Here is a 17,692-nt window from a genome sequence, read left to right as displayed (position 1 = left end):
ACCAACCCTACAATGAAGTATGGTGGTGGCAGCATCATGCTGTGGGGATGCTTCTCATCAGCACGGACTGGGCATCTTGTTACAATTGAAGGAAGAATGGATGGAGCAAAATACTGCAAGAAAATCTGCTTCAGTCCGCTAAAAAACTGAAGCTTTGGAGGAAATTCCCCTTTCAGCAGGACAATGATCCGAAGCACAAAGCCAAAGCAACATTGGAGTGGCTCAAGAACAAAAAGGTGAATGTCCTACAGTGGCCCAGTCAAAGTCCTGATCACTGTCCCATTGAGAATCTGTGGCACTATTTGAAAATTGCGGTCCACAAGCGTCATCCAACCAACCTGAACAACCTGGAGCAAATCTGCCAAGAAGAATGGGCCAAAATCACTCCGACACTGTGTGCAAAGCTGGTACATACTTACCCCAAAAGACTTAAAGCTGTTATTGCAGCGAAAGGTGGCTCTACCAAATATTAATGTGTGGGGGTTGAATACTTATACAAGCAAGATATTTCAGTTTTTTATTTTTCTTAAAAATATTCCCCAACATAAAACTAATGTCACCTTACAATAATTGATTTTGAGTTTAAGTGTTTTAAAATAAAATATCGAACAGAACGAAATTTCAATGTACCATTTGTAATTCAGTAATATGAGAGAATTGGTCAGGGGTCTGAATACTTTTGCAAGGCACTGTGTGTACTACACACACACACACACAAACACAGACAGACACACACAAACACACACACACAAACACAGACAGACACACACAAACACACACACACAAACACAAACAGACACACACACACAAACACACACACACACACACACACTGGAAATATATGTTGATTGTTCATTCCGTGGTATGTTGCTGTCAAATCCTAGATAAATGTGACAGAGAGAGTCGACTTCATACACCACCAGATTTTGACACTCAGTGCTAAATAATGCAAGTTAGATAACTGGTTCTCAAAATTTTATCAATTCTCTTTTTTCAATTTTATTTTGCTCTGTTTCAGAGCTTTATTAAATGGAGATTTACTCAAAATAAAATGTTACCGAGTTTGAAAATCGAGAGCCAAGAGAAAAGAAATGTGTCCTGCAGTCCTACAAGTCATTTTGTTTATTACTTAAAAAACGAAACATAAGTAAACTTAAGCTACTGCCATTTATTGACTAAGTTTTTCTTTGATGAATTAAATGATTTCTAAACAGCATTCTAAATGGAACTGAAATATGTAATAGAAATGTTATAGAAAATAGGATTGGCTCGGCATGGAAAACAACTGGTATCTGGCACTCCTATAACCTTGCTCGCATAACCTTGTATGCTTTGCTTAAGATAAAGTTTTGCCTACACTGCAGCTGCAGCTGTGAGACAATGGATAATAGGATGAGCCAAACATGTCTCTTTGCACATACACCCAAAACTATTTGCCATTCTGTTATTTGCTTGCTTAGCTATATGCCACGTATGCATAGTTATAAATTGTTTCCCTTATATGCTAATATCTGAATCAACATTGGCTAACCCTCTGCCTTGCTGACAGTTTTAGGGTATATAAGAAACTGATCTAACTCTGTATGTTGGAACACTACTCGATGATTATCTAGCACCCTGTGTGTTGAGAGTGTTCTCAGTTTGCAAACTTAAGAAATAAAGGCCTGTGTGTTTGGAACTCGCAGTCTCTCTTCCTTTTATTAGAATTTCCATGACAAATACAGTTATACTCAAATCTACCAGATGTTTCATATTGGATATGGCTTTGGCATGTAAAAAAATCGACAGGATTTGGGTAACATCACTCGCATTCAGATAGCAGCTTGTAACAGTGCTAGGACACCTAATATAAAATTACACACGGACACTAGCTCAATCCACTGAACATGAAGCGCCTAGTAATAGGAAATTATATATTAAATATACTAAATTCGGCACAGGCCACAATTTGATACAAAAACATCCAGGACTGAAGCCTTAAGCCGGCCCTACTTGTCCTAGTACAAATTAAAATGGTTGGAAGTTTAGAGCAATAAAGATTAGAACAGTGTTCAGGCAAAATGTATTTATTTCACTGGTCACATTTATTCAACCATCATGCTTTGTAATTTTCCGGTCAGATCATGTAATTTGTAATCCATGTCAATTTCTATTTTTTAATCATAATATATTGCTTCCAAAAAAACTGAGGATATTCAGCCAATATTGCTAAACCCAACAAACCACAAAAAAATGTATGTGAATGAATTCAATTTGCTCAGTTAGAAGGACATTTCAAGTAGCTATCTGATAATCAGCCCATGTCTATTTTCATCCCACATTTACATCCCAGTTCTATTCATGTGTCATTTTAAAATTGTTTTGAAAATCAGATATGCCCTATTTTTTGTGAACAGTATATTAATTTTTTTTTTTATTAGGGTGTCTTTAGCTTTTGTTTTCATTTAGAAAAAAAGAGTTTGATTTGCTGGCAGACAATTTTTTTTTTTTTTCTAACAATCTTCGGTGCTTAGCAACAGCAGGTTAAGGCTAGTCTTACATAAGACTTTTATGGTTTTGCTTTGTGCCAAAGTCTTCTCACAAAGTCTTACCTTAGACCAATTTAACTGGAGTCTGAGACTTCAGTCAAGAGCTTTTTAGTGGCCCCAGAATAAAATGTTTTACTAATTGTCATTTTATTTAAGTCGCTAATGAAATGTTGTTTTCATCATCACAATGTTTCTAGCTTAAGTGTCTGCTGATTCTTCCTCTATGGAGTGTTCTGCTCAGAGTGCTCAGTGCTGTCTTGAACTTTGCAGTTTTCAAATTGTTGTACTATTAAATACTAAATCAGTGAAGCACAATCTTTCTGCATTATTTAGAATGACAAAATGGCTTGGATCAATTAAGTGCTGTGTTTGGCTGAACAAGATCACATGACTGTGAGGTGGTGTTAACTGTCTTACCACACGGCTATGATATCATGACCAACTTGCTTACCTGATCTATTAATATTACTACGCCTTAATAGTAACAATTATCTAAACAGTGTTTCTGTAGGTAAAAATGTCAACATACAACTGAAACAGCATTTCAATCACTCAACAATATATTTTTTTCTCATCTCTGTCACCAAGAATTACAGAAAAATTGGCAAATATAGTGTGGTATTTATTTAGTCAGAGAACAGAACAAAGAAAACTCGGAGGCAAGCACTATTCAAAAGCCATCTGAGAAATCACGCAAGTCTCACTCCGCATGTAATATACTATATGCAGCAGCAGCATCTACTTATTAAAGTAAGTAGCACCTTATAAAATTGACTAGCAAGTATGCAATATTAAAACTTGACACAAAACACCTCACCACTACCCTCTGATTTCAGAAACATTTAAAACAAAATTAAAATCTCTCCTGCTCTCTGATAACACAACCGTTGGTCTTTAAAACAAGGTCAGGTTCGGAATAGAATACTGTTGTGCTCGCTGTGGATGGGAAGGACTGAAGCACTGCACAAACTGACACAGAAGTCGTTTAGTCCACATATCATCTAATGCTGGTTTACAATCTAGGGAAATTATGCCAGCTACCGGCATTGGTGTGAAAACAGCCTCAGAAATTATTGTTGAGTGCCAATGCAGTGCAGTGTCCTCTCTCAGATGTGGGAAATCAGTCTGCTTTCAATTCACAAATGTTATTTCACCTCAAAAAATTGTACTATAAATGGCAATGTTCAATGTAATATTTATGGCAAATAAAAAAGAACAAAATATGTTACAATCAAACAAACAGTCTTCTGGGACTATTTTTTCTCAGTGGAAGGATACATAATATTTCTTATTTTTTTCCTTAAAAAAGCCAGTTTGTGTAATTATTTTCAATTTTTTAAAAAATTTAGCCATTTTATAAGCGAAATAACCCACTCCAAGGCGTGCGGTAAGAATTGTCTTACCGCACACCCTGTCGTAGGTTATTTCTTATGTATAAATACCCCGGTAAACACAAATAAAAATCCCTTTTTTTTTTTTTTTTTTTTAAATACCGCATTTTCAAGTACAGTACTATGACCAATAAGCTACCAGCAAGCAAGATGTGCCAAATGGCCTCCTCTCATTTGTAAACTTTCTTATTTAACAACAACGTCTAAACTCAAAATACAAGCATGTCAAGAAGTGGCAAAAATGACTCTGTGACATTGTCTAGATATAAAAAAATGAATCCCAGGTTTGTTTACATCCAGGAGCAATCACGTAAAAACACAGACGCGGGTGGGGCTTGTACACTAAGATAATAAAATTGTAGGTTATACAAAAAAACATATCTGTATTGTAACATGCGTCAAAATTATGCGTCTGGCGGTTCTAGGTAGAAGTGGTTATAAAAAATTGTTATTTTTGCAAATCTGCTGCTCAAAACACCATCAGGATATCTAATACACATATTATATATCCGACTTTTAGTCTAGCCAATTCGGAACATGGGTGAGCGCTAACACCACTATTATATCCTGTGCCAGGTGTGGCAGAGTGTTGGGAAAAGTTATAGAGGGACTCATGGCCCAGATACCACTGAACGATATTAAAGATGACCGATTAAAACTTAACCAAGAGTTGGTTAATGCAGCACACCTGCTACTAATGATGCTGAATTAAAGAAAAGTATTTAAACAGCTTGAAAAGCCTGTTTGGGTGGCTGGGTAAAGGCCGAGACCTGTGTGGTAAGAACTTTAAAGACAGACAATATTGGATTTTTGTAATGTTGCAGTATTTGGGAATACTGGTTTAATTAATCGGTAAACGGCTTCGTTTTGTTAGAACTATTAAAAAGGTTTAGTTAGGACACCAAAGGGGAGTTAGGATTTTGTTTGTTTTGTTTCATTTATTGTTTCCAATTTGTCCTGTTTGAACTTGAAATACTGTTGTCTGCACTAACTCATTTACACTAGAAGACAGCAGTCAATATCCTATTTTTATATGTTTAGTCATCATTTTAACCGTGTTAAGAATTGTGTTATTGTAACAGTCAGATCACAGTATTGTTTTAGTTACTATTGTTTTACCTTCTTTCAGATCATGCAGCCCATTTTAACGTTGGAATTTTTCAAGATGCTTGTTTTTTCTACTGTTTAAATTTTTTGGGAGACATGAAGGAGTAATAGGCATATTTTCCCTCCTTGGTGGCAATGAGGTGACGAGACAGCTGGAGGCTGACATTAGAGCTAGTTACAGCTCTGGAATCCCAACACAATGTCCAGCTAATTAAACAACTAAGTTAAAGAGCCAAATGTTGCAGGCGTTGTGCGTGCCAGGGCGCTGGTTGCTCACGACTGCAGCACATAAACAACACTAATGGCTCCTCACAGTACTTCTTCAGCCAGGGGAAGCGGGCAGCAGAGCGCAAGCAAATCCACCGTTTAAAAGAGTAGCGGGGTTCTGCAAAATGTAGCATTACACCAAAACTGTGCTTTGGACTTTTAATCTGGACTGTATCCTGCAGAGGCTGTCTCAGGTGAGGGAGGCCCCAGCTGCTCTTCCAGGGGCTCCCGCAGGTCCCAGAGGGTAAAGCCCGGGACAGGCAGGTGTGGCGCGGCACCGCTGGGCAGATTTGCGGTGTGATATAGCTAGTCCGCACTCGGACACACATGAGCGGCATGCACTACGCAACAGACTTATCTTACAATATTGTATAAAAATGGAATGGTACAGTACAGTACTTGTCAGTACCACACCGTAGGCTATGTACTCGAATATAATTTACATATATATGGCCAAAAGTTTTGCATCACCTAATAGAGTATTAGGATGCAGACAATGGGGGGGCGGGGGGGGGGGGGGCGGGGGGGGGGGGGGGGGGGGGGGGGGGGGGGGGGGGGGGGGGGGGGGGGGGGGGGGGGGGGGGGGGGGGGGGCTACAAAGTGATATGTAATTCAATATGTTAACGTAAGATTCTTAATTCTATAGGGCGTGATGCAACTTTTAGCCATAGCTGTAATGTCCCTCATATAATCTACTAAATAAAAACACTGGTTTGTTTATCAGTTTTTCTGTCATTTGTACACAGGTTTACAAAGTCAACAATGAATTTAGCAAAGAAACATATATACTTTGCTGATAGCAAGTAGCCTACTATGAAAGTGTTCGAAAATATATAATTTTACAGACACTTATTTAATAAAAAAAATTCAACGTGCTATATTTACATTTGTGTGGATTATCAACAGTCAGTTTAATATAAGTGATTAACATTAACTTTACTGTAAAATTATACATCACTTATCACAGATTTAGTACATTGTTTGTTTAAATAATTTTTTTATTTAGTATAGCATTGACAAGGCTGTTCATGGCTTCATCGTGACCTTTACATCGTCCCTTTGGTTCACAGTAATGTTCTGAAAAAATGTCAAATAATAATATAAAACAAATCTATGTTACACTCTTAAGAAATAATTAAGTGGGCACACTATATATATATATATATATATATATATATATATATATATATATATATATATATATATATATATATATATATATATATATATATATTACCATTATATGTTTTACTATTAGATGTATTAGTTTTAAGCAGCATATGTGGCAGGGTAAGGCAATACCATTTTTGTCAGGAATTACCAATTTTCATGGTCATAGGTGGGCCCCCTTGTGGTGAACTTTAGAAAGTGAATCTCCGTTTTTGTACACGTCGTATGAACGCTGTCAGTATATGAAACAAAACAAACCTAAAAGTTTGCAGCAGTGCAAACAGGAGCTTGGCAGGAAATAGCGTTGCGGTGACTCAGACCGAGGAACAATAGACGGGTACGATGCAGTGGCGCGTACACCGTTTTATTTAAAGAAAACAAAATAAATATTTAAATAAAAATAAACACTGCTCACAGAGCAAAATAAAACAAATAAATCTCGAACAGAAAATAAACGCTAAGGTCAGGCTGAGCAGCTGCCTTCACTGATCCTTTATTCTTTTAGTTTTAAATTTCTCTCTCTTCTCCCGTTCTCCACTTCCGAACACCCACCACAAAGCAGGGAGAGCTATGAGCTTAAATCTCGTTGCACAATCTGCAAGAGTTCATTAATTTGTGTGACTGCCGGCTAGTTTAACAACGCACTAGCCGACAGCCACACATTAACACGAGGTTTTTAATGTGGATGGGGATTCCCATCCACACAACAAAACACTAACACACATTTTTAAAACACGCAGCGTTAGCCGACATCTATAAACAAAATAAAACACAATAAACAAATATAATAAATAACAAAGGGACGGAGGGGGAGACTCCGTTCTAAAAATAAACAAACAAAATATATTTAAAGCAGGGCTTTTCTACCGCCCTGCCACAGAGCTACTAAATGGTTTTAATGGCAAGTGGTAAAAATGAAACAAACAGATGGTGACAATGAACTTCATGAACACAATGAAAACTGAACAGACAGATTGGCTACCAGATGTCAAATTATATTATTTTCGGTAATACATGTTAAGACACCCACTGAAATCTGCATTAAAATAGAACCATTTTTAAGGTACATACACTGCGTGTAAATTATTAAGAATATTGTTTCTTACTTGCTGTTTACTGCGCCGCTGGGATACTGAACCGACGCCTGAACAGGGTGTAACCACGCATGGAATTCAGAGTAAACCACTTGGAATATTGCGATAAACGTATCGAAATAAATAAATAAATGCTTAACGATATTGACGGAAAAAAAATCAGATTGCGATCAAGATTGACCTGTAATCTACCGTGATATAGCTACTATTTTTCCTGGCTTGCACGTTCAATTGCTAGAAATGTCAAGAGCACAATACCGTGTATACTGCTTGATTATTGATTTGTACCGAGATCTAGTAGTATTGTGTTAAACTGTATTACAGCTGCAGTTTTGATAGCTTGGTCATTCTACAAATACGGTGGCTTTTGGATCTGAAAATTTCTTGGAAATGAAACTCCCCATTCATTAAGAAAAAGTTGTGTAATGCATTTGTGAACATCTTATCTTTCTTGTACAACTAATTTCAGAGCTTAATGAATTTCAGTTATTTTAACATTTTTAATCAAATAGTGGTTAGGCTGCTCTTTTGTCAGTGGTGTTACTCATACCTAAAATGCAAATATTGGTTAACCATAATCTTATTTGTTAATTTTTTTTGCTCAAAATGTTTAGGAAAGGAATGTCTTTATCAATTCATGAACTGATAAGAAATATATCAAATTCTGAAAGCTGACATTAGTTTAAAATACACTGAAAATGATCAATTAAGATGTTTTATTCTAACAATTTAACCATTTAAAATATTTTGAAAACATTTTCTAAAGCAACAACTGTGCCTATATCTTTTTTTGTTTCTCTGCTGCATTTAATTTCACCATACCTGCCAAGTCATGTGATAAGATATGGTTATGATATTGCAGTACAGTAATGATAATATATAATAGAACCATCTGGCCATCTCCTCCCATGCTGGACTTTCCTCTATCCTCATTCTTCTCGATCTTTCCTCTGCTTTTGACACTGTCGACCACCCCATCCTCCTTGCCACTCTCTCTAGCCTGGGCATCTCTGGCACACCACTTGCCTAGCTAGAGTCATATCTATCTTTACGCAACCTCTGCCGTTGCCTTCCATAACCTCCCCTCCCCCCTGACTGTTGGTGTCCCCCAGGGCTCAGTCCTCGAACCTTTACTATTCTCCCTGTACACCTCACCCCTAGAAGCTATCATTTCCTCATTTAACCCCCCACCACTTCTTTGTTGATGACACCCAGATTTTCTTTTCATTCCCCTCTTTTACCTGACCTGGCCACCCGTATATCAGCCTGTCTGGTCGCTAGCCAATCCTGGATTGCGTGGCATTACCTCCTCATCAACCCATCAAAAACTCCCCTCCCCCTCGTCTCCACCATCCTGCCCATCATCCCCACCTTGTCCCTCATTCCAACCCTCTCTGCTCGTAACCTCGGGCTCATATTCGATTCCACCCTCTCCCTTTCTGACCACATCTCAGCTATAACACGCACCTGCCATTTTCACTTATTCAACATCCACAAAATACGCCCCTCCGTCTCCTTCTCTGCTACCAAACTCCTGGTCCACTCTCATGTTCACCCGGCTTGACTATTGTAACTCCCTCCTCCTTGGTCTCCCCTCCTATGCCTTTACACCACTTCAACAAATTCAAAATACCCCCGCTCCTTCCACACTTCCCCTGTCTTCCTCCAGCTACACTGGCTCCCTGTTTACCACCACTGCCTGTTCAAATTCCTTACACAAGTATATAAATCTCTCCATGGCCTTGCCCCACCTTATCTGACTGCACTCATTTCCTATTATATTCCTCCTCGTCCCTTACGCTCCTAATCACTACTGTCCCTCTCTGTCCCACCCTCACCCTGTGCCCAATCCAGTTTCTGTTCCTTCTCTCTTCTTGCTCCCCTTCATTGGAATAAACTCCCACTCAACATAAAAGTCACCCACTCTACACAGTTTTCGCTCCTCCCTTAAAACTCATCTTTTTTCCCTAGCCCTTCCTACCCTTACTCCTGGCCCCCAACCTCCTGTTATGACCTTGTCTGCCTGACCCTGGCCTAGCCTCTGGCTCTTGCTTTCATACAGCAGTTAATCTCCTCACCTTACCCCTAATAATCTTACCCTCTTTATTCACCCATTTTTTTCAGATTATACAAATTCTAAACTTGTAAAGTGCCTTGGTTAAAGGCACTATAATATGCTAAATAAATAAATTTAAATAAATACTTTTTATGTTGAACATTTGTTTAGGAGCTTGATAATATCTAAAAAAAAGACACAAATGGTCAGTGATGTTCCCCTTTGTCAGTGGTGTTACCAGCAAGAACAGTAACACCACTGACAAATTTGATGAATGAGAGATTTTCCAAGATGGAGACCATAGCCTCCCAGAAAAAAAGTTCATCAACCCTTTATGTACCAGTTAAGTATTAAGTGTATTTGATATTTTTGCTGAAATTACATTTTCCCACCAATAAAAGGAGGTAACACCACTGATGTTTTAAATTGTGACACACAAAATAACCATATTAGTTCATCAAATTAATGGAAAAGTGCAAGGGGGTGCTCACTCACCATGAGCTCATCACGCAATTGTACATCATAGAGCAAGCGATTCTGAAGAGTTTCATTACCTAAAATAATTAGTTAAATGAAAGATTCGCTCGCAAAGTTGCCCCCCTCATCCCCACCGTCATGCATCTTTTAAGTGAATTACATACGTGGGTGGTTGCATCATATTCTGGATTTGTGATTGTTGTTTTATCACAGTTCAGTCATAAAAATAATTTTATTCCGATTTAAACTAACTGTAGAGAGTGTGACTTGTACAGCGCATGTATTATACATTTTATTGTTTTGATTGTCTTCTGGTTTAAATGGTGCTTTTTTTTTTTTTTTCGACTGGCTTCGGTTCAGCTAACAATAGCGTTTCACACACACAAAATCTCAGTTTACAGTACCTTTCTGTACAACCCGAGATCACAGTATTTTTTAAACAATTTTATTACGATTTTTAAACAAACTGTACTGGTGTACTCATGTATTATACATGTTATTGTTTTGATTGTCTTCTGTTTTAAAAAGCACAGTGCAGTTTTTTTTTCTTGGTATGGACGCTGTACAGCTGCAGCAGGGCAGGGCTTCAAAAATGTTTTTTTAGTTTACAGTATGTGTCTTTGTATGTGTGTATGTGTAAAATAATATCAGCCTTTCCAGGGTAGTTACCGTGTTTTAAGCTGCATGAGTTAGAGAAACTATTCTTTCCAGACGGCAGCGAAAAATGGCTGCTTCAAGAAATATTTTTACTAGACTGCTGTTTTCCATAGCAACAGCTCTCCCCAGTGGTAGGAATGTGTCATTTCAGGGTGAAAAATGGGCAAAACTGGCATGACACCCATATTGATTGGCTCATGGCGAACATGTTTGTTCATGTAGGAACTTTTTCTAAATAAATTTTTTAGAGGACACTACAAAGATAACGTATACCCAAGATTCATGACAATCGGTCCAAAGGGTTCATGAGGAGTTGTCGTTTAAGCGTTTTACACAAAATCCAACACGGCCACCACACCATGCGACCGAACCATTTTTCCTTAAGTAGAATTAATCGTGGACATGAGCGCACTATGTACAACATTTTTCACAGCTGTACTATTTACCGTTCATGAGAAGGCTTTTCAATATTGTTCAAACTTTTCAGTAAATCCAAAATGGCTGCCACATCATGTGACCAAAGGCCGCGATACTGACCACGGCACAACATCCCATAGTCTTCTACATTCGTGCCAAATTTCGTGAGGTTTGGTGCAGCCGTTTAAAAGTTATAGGCAGTTTTATCGTCAGTTGCATATGCAGATGATGTCACCCAGTGTGGCCGCCATGATTTTCACAGTAGCAACTTCCCTTGAACAAGCCTAACAGATGACCATACTGAGAGAGTTTATTCCAATTTTTGTTTCAATCGGATAAGCGGTTTCAGAGAAGAAGATGTTTGAATTTTGATGATTTTATATTTTTATGGTAATTTTATTACATTAATTAATGTCGTTGCCAAACCACAGTACCAATCAGCTTCATATTAAGAACAGTTAATCATGGCCAATCTCTCAACATGTATAGCAATTTTCAGAACTCTGCTGTAAGTAGTTTTCAATATACAGGCGATTAACAAATTCTGCAAAATCCAATATGGCTACCGAACTACGTGACAAGCAAATTTGGATGATGACTTTGATCAATCTAGTGACGAGGAAGTACATTTTTCACCAAAGATTTGTTTACTGAAATTGTAAATGAAACCAATAGACATGCGAGTATAAAACTAAAAAGGTCAGCTGCGTCATAATTAGGTTTCCCTGCCAGAACGGCCAGGAAACCTATTGTTTTTGTAAAGATTATTATTATTATTATTATTTTGTTTTCCTTCTACCAAAATTACAAATTTGGCACAAATGTAGAGGCCTATGAACATAAGAACATAAGAACATAAGAACATAAGAAAGTTTACAAACGAGAGGAGGCCATTCGGCCCATCTTGCTCGTTTGGTTGTTAGTAGCTTATTGATCCCAAAATCTCATCAAGCAGCTTCTTGAAGGATCCCAGGGTGTCAGCTTCAACAACATTACTGGGGAGTTGATTCCAGACCCTCACAATTCTCTGTGTAAAAAAGTGTCTCCTATTTTCTGTTCTGAATGCCCCTTTTTCTAAACTCCATTTGTGACCCCTGGTCCTTGTTTCTTTTTTCAGGCTGAAAAAGTCCCTTGCGTCGACACTGTCAATACCTTTTAGAATTTTGAATGCTTGAATTAGGTCGCCACGTAGTCTTCTTTGTTCAAGACTGAACAGATTCAATTCTTTTAGCCTGTCTGCATATGACATGCCTTTTAAGCCCGGAATAATTCTGGTCGCTCTTCTTTGCACTCTTTCTAGAGCAGCAATATCTTTTTTATAGCGAGGTGACCAGAACTGCACACAATATTCAAGATGAGGTCTTACAAGTGCATTGTACAGTTTTAACATTACTTCCCTTGATTTAAATTCAACACTTTTCACAATGTATCCGAGTATCTTGTTAGCCTTTTTTATAGCTTCCCCACATTGCCTAGATGAAGACATTTCTGAGTCAACAAAAACTCCTAGGTCTTTTTCATAGATTCCTTCTCCAATTTCAATATCTCCCATATGATATTTATAATGTACATTTTTATTTCCTGCGTGCAGTACCTTACACTTTTCTCTATTAAATGTCATTTGCCATGTATCTGCCCAGTTCTGAATCTTGTCTAGATCATTTTGAATGACCTTTGCTGCTGCAACAGTGTTTGCCTCTCCTATGGGAGGTTGTGCCGTGGTCAATATGGCAGCCTTTGGTCACATGGCGTGACAGCCATTTTGAATTTACTGAAAATTTTGGACAATATTCAAAAGTCTTCTCATGAACAGTAAATAGTACAGCTGTGAAATTTTTTGTACACAGTGCGCTCATGTCCATGATTGTTTCTACTTAAGGAAAAATGGATCGGTCACATGGTGTGGCAGCCGTGTTAGATTTTGCGTAAAACGCTTAAAGACAACTCCTCATGAACCCTTTCGCAGATTGACGTGAATCTTGGATATACGTTATCTTTGTAGTGTCCTCTAAAAAAAAAGTAATTCATGGCCATTGTTTCATGGCCACCATGAAACAATCAATATGGGTGACATGCCAGTTTTGCCAATTTTTCACTCTGAAATGACACATTCTTACCACTGGGGACAACTGTTACCATGGAAAACAGCACAGTCTAGGAAAAAATATTTCTTGAAGCAGCCATTTTTCGCTTTTGTCTAGTAAGAACAGTTTCACTAACAGTTTGTAATTTAAAACACAGTAATTACAGTGGAAAGGCTGATATTAGGCTTATATTTTACACACACAGTACAGTATACAAAGACACATACTGTAAACTCTGAAAACATTTTTGAAGCTCTGTTTCAGCTGTATACGAAGAATAAAAAACTGCACCATGCTTTTTAAACCAGAAGACAATCGAAACAATAAAATGTACAATACATTAGCTTTACAAGCACACGAGTACAGTTTGTTTAAAAATCGGAATTAAGTTATGTTTACGACTGGTTAAAACAACAATCACAGATCCTGAATGTGTTGCAACTAAGCTGCATGTGTAACCCGTTTAGGCATGAAAGTGCTGGCACAACTTTGGGACTGTATCTTTAATTGAACTAATTTTTTTAGGTAATGAAAAGTATAGACAGAACTCTTCACAATCACTTGCTCTGTGAAATGCAATTGTAACAGTGAACACTACATGGTTATTCATGGAGAATCCCCCCAGAAAGCGGACATTTTTGTATATTTCGAGCTGTATGAAAAGCTTTTCTGCCGTAATATTTCTTTACTTAATAACCTTGTGGAAATGCAGGCACATACAGGAAGGTACACATACTGACACACATGCACTGTAAGCAGGGTTGCCACCTTTTCCACAGACCAAACCCAGACATATTTCTCAGTCAGCCTAGCTCTATCAAAACTGCAGCTGTAATACAATTTAACACAATACCATTAGATCTCGGTACAAATCAGTAATCATGCAGTATACACAGTATCGTGCTTTTGATATTTCTAGCAATTGAACTTGCAAGTCAGAAAAATAGTATCTATATCAAGGTAGATTACAGGCTAATGTTACCTTTGAAATGTAGCTGTGGTGAGGAGTAACGCTGTAGTAAATCAATGCAATTTCTGAAGCGACGATATTGTCTACGTGTTTTTTTTTTTTTTTTTTTTTGTTGTTTTGTTTGTTTTTTTTAACAAATAATTTGACCCTGAAAAGGCTGTTTAAATATTAACAAATGCTATTAACAGACCATAAAAACGATGGCACTATTGGTTGTGTGTCTGTAAAAAGAAACAAAATGAGTCAAAATGTCAAATTTGGTTCAGTTTTTTCAATGTTACTAACGGCTACCGCTTAATATGCATATGTTTATACATACAAGCACGCATATATGTGGTTTAATTACCATTACATATCATAAGTAACCCATACTTTACTGTAAAGCTTATGTATTTAATCACACGCTGATCAATGTAATGTAAATTATTCAAATCCTGGGGGCACAGTAGGATGTACAGGTCAGTGCTAAACACACCCTTACGTAAATAACCTATAGAAAGTCCTATAGTAAATTGGTCAAGTCCTATAAAATATCCTATAGGATTTCTTTAAAACCTTTTTAGTCCTATAGTGTCCTATAGTACTACTGTAGGGAGACCCTTTTGAGTACTATAGGAGGATTTTTGTAAAAAGAATCTTTAGGATTTCTCGAAAAACCTTTTTAGTCCCATAATGTTCTATAGTACCATTATAGGATCCTATAGGACATTTCTGTAAGGGTTCAAATTTGCAAGCTGTGGGTCGCCAAGGGCGACCAAAATTGGTCTCAGTGATCAAATACTAATTTATATTTGCCATTAACGACTGTGGCAGTGGGCAGGTCAGATACAAAATAAGTTAGTTATATTATTAGTTTTGCAGTATTCAGAAGGCAGTTTGTTTGCCGAACAGTAAATCATATAATGGTAAAAAAATTTTAAAAATTTAAATAAAAAATGTGCCCACTTTATTTATAAGAGTGTAGAATTAATATTTTTTTATATTATTACTTGCCAATTTTTCATAACATTACTGTGAACTCAGGCCGTACAGAAATTTAACAGCAAGAGTAATTTAAAATATGCAGCTGGAAGTTCCACAGCAGCACTGCACTCTCACAACTAATCACAATTAGTTATCGCAATTAATATTAAATTAACATTTATAAAATACTAACCGTTATCCTACAAAAAACACACACTATAAAAGTATGCTTTCCAATTAATGAAATGTTTGTATGATTTCCATTGTCACAAGTCTGAAACCATATCTTGTTCTGCTGTGAACGCCTAGAAGCCTTAAAGTTGCCTGCAACTTCTAGTTCTACTTGGAACTTCTGGAAACCTGTTACGTTACCAGAGATGAGGCATTTTTTGGTGTTCTGCTAAATATGGTACTGAATGTAAAAATGGACATAAAAGAATATTTTTCAGAGGAATGGGCCGACAGAATGCCGTTATTCAAAGATGTATTCAAGAGATGGCGTTTTTTGCAGATCTTTTGGATGGTGCACCTTTGCCGTCCCCCCACCCAGGTGCCTCAGGCTGCTTTTGTTAGCAGAGGACAAAAGGTCAAGAATGTGGTCAGCTACATAGACACAAAATACTGTGAGCTATTTATCCCATGTAGATTCATTTGGCTTCAAATGTGTTTTTCGAATTACACTTTTTTTTTTTTTTTTTTTTTTTGGCTTTTTTTTTTTTTTTTTTTTTTTTTTGTTCCTGGGTAGTAAGTGTTATTTCCTAATTGCTTATGCCTCAAAAGTATAGAAAATGGCTATTATTCCCCACAAACTTTGCTTTTGTGACCAGGACAGGTAAATTTCAAAATATCACTATTTCCAATGAGAAAACGGGCAAATGTGTGTCTTTTCGTTCACATGAAGTCAGAAAAAAACAACATATGAATCCAAATTAACATGTATTTATACTAAAGTAATACAAAAATGGCTACAAAAGATTTAGAAGTGAGTAGTTTTTCGAGATTTACGATTATACTGTTTTTAACACGATTATACAGACTTAAAGTTATAAGTGTAAAAAGTTGTCATGAACAATGAAAATAAATTACGGGTGTTATTTAAACAGTTGTAGCAACACGTGGGGGCATATAACACTATTTTTTGCAACACTGCTACTTACTCTTTAAGATGGTGTGGGCTGTGGAGGTGGACAGTGTGTACCGGTGCCTGGAGAAACCCCTGGTTAGTAATCCAGTCCTGATTCTGGAGGTGCTGGACTCACCTAGCTTTGTCTCCATACTAGCGAGGGCAGGAGTGACCAAATTTAAGAGCCTAGGGATGGTTGGCTGGAGCAGCCTTGAGGACTGGGACCTTGGTTGGGGGCTGTGCTTGGTGCGGGCGTTCCTGGATCAGCTCTGCTCAGCACTCAGCCCAGGCTGTGCATAGGCTGGACGGGGAAGAGTTGTGCTTCACTAATTTAGAGGAGCCTTTCCCTTCGCTGATGGTGACTTAGATACTCAGCCCAGACCAGGGATGCTGCTGGACCCTGCCAGGCTCGGCAGCTTCTCTGTGGCTAAGAGAAGCCTGTATGTGGTGTGTGTGTCTGCAGGGGCTCCCGGACACACATAGGAGGGAGCAACTGGGGGTGGGGAGGATGTGCGGCCGGCATGGAGGGCTCTGTTCAAGCCCCCTATTCCTAAAAGATCTGGAGATTTGCAGTAGAGATGCTCCACACCATCATTGCCGTCAATTCTTTTTACCAGTGTAATAACCCCTGGAGCACCAGACACCTGTCCTTTTTGTGGGGTGAGGGAGACTGGTGTTCCATGCCTATGCACTCATAGGAAAGTGGCTGGCAATGACACACCAATCTGCTCAGCATTTTTAGACTATTGCTGGCTGCTGGTATTAGGCTGGAACAGTTTCTATAATACAATGAACAATACAGATACATTGATGAATGTGTATGGTGTGTAGACAAATCTCTGTGTGAGCTGCAAAATAATGATAGTCCTGCTGTTTTAATGTTTTTAATTGCACTTTATTGTGGTTTGTTGTTTATTTATCGATATGATGTAGGAGAGAATGTTTCGACTTGAGAAATTGTGCTTTTTTTTGCTTTCTGTTATTGAACTTGAATATATTTAAATAACTTTTTGTACTATTTATTTCGTGAATAAATAAAACAACGTTTAACTTGAACTGCTAGTTAATTCACTGGGGTAAAGTAAGGCCTACACAACATATTCTTTACTCCTGGGATATTTTTCTACTTTAACATGTTACATATTGTACATCTTGCTGTAAAATAAAAGGCTCACACTGTTGCTATGCTGTCTCTGCCTGCATTCCGAGCAATATAATAGCTTTTATTACTTTTTTGAAAACAAACAAATAACCAAACAAATATTTAAATTATTTGCGAATATCCAAACATGAAAATCCTGTGTAGGTCCCAGCACTAAATTGAACCCCTATTTGGCTCCACATATGCTCTGGTTTATTATATACATTTATAATTTTCTCCAAAAGAA

The 17,692-nt window shown here is 37.6% G+C and overlaps 1 protein-coding gene across 2 annotated transcripts in view; it reads right to left on the bottom strand.

The window, feature by feature from the left end:
• LOC121316004 (protein EFR3 homolog B) overlaps positions 1-17,692 on the bottom strand; it is a 253,193-nt gene that overhangs the window by 222,078 nt on the left and 13,423 nt on the right. The gene's annotated exons all lie outside the window — the stretch shown is intronic.

This window comes from Polyodon spathula, chromosome 5, assembly GCF_017654505.1.
Source record: "Polyodon spathula isolate WHYD16114869_AA chromosome 5, ASM1765450v1, whole genome shotgun sequence".
In the NCBI taxonomy this organism is placed as follows: domain Eukaryota; kingdom Metazoa; phylum Chordata; class Actinopteri; order Acipenseriformes; family Polyodontidae; genus Polyodon; species Polyodon spathula.
This window is presented reverse-complemented; position numbering and strand designations above follow the sequence as displayed.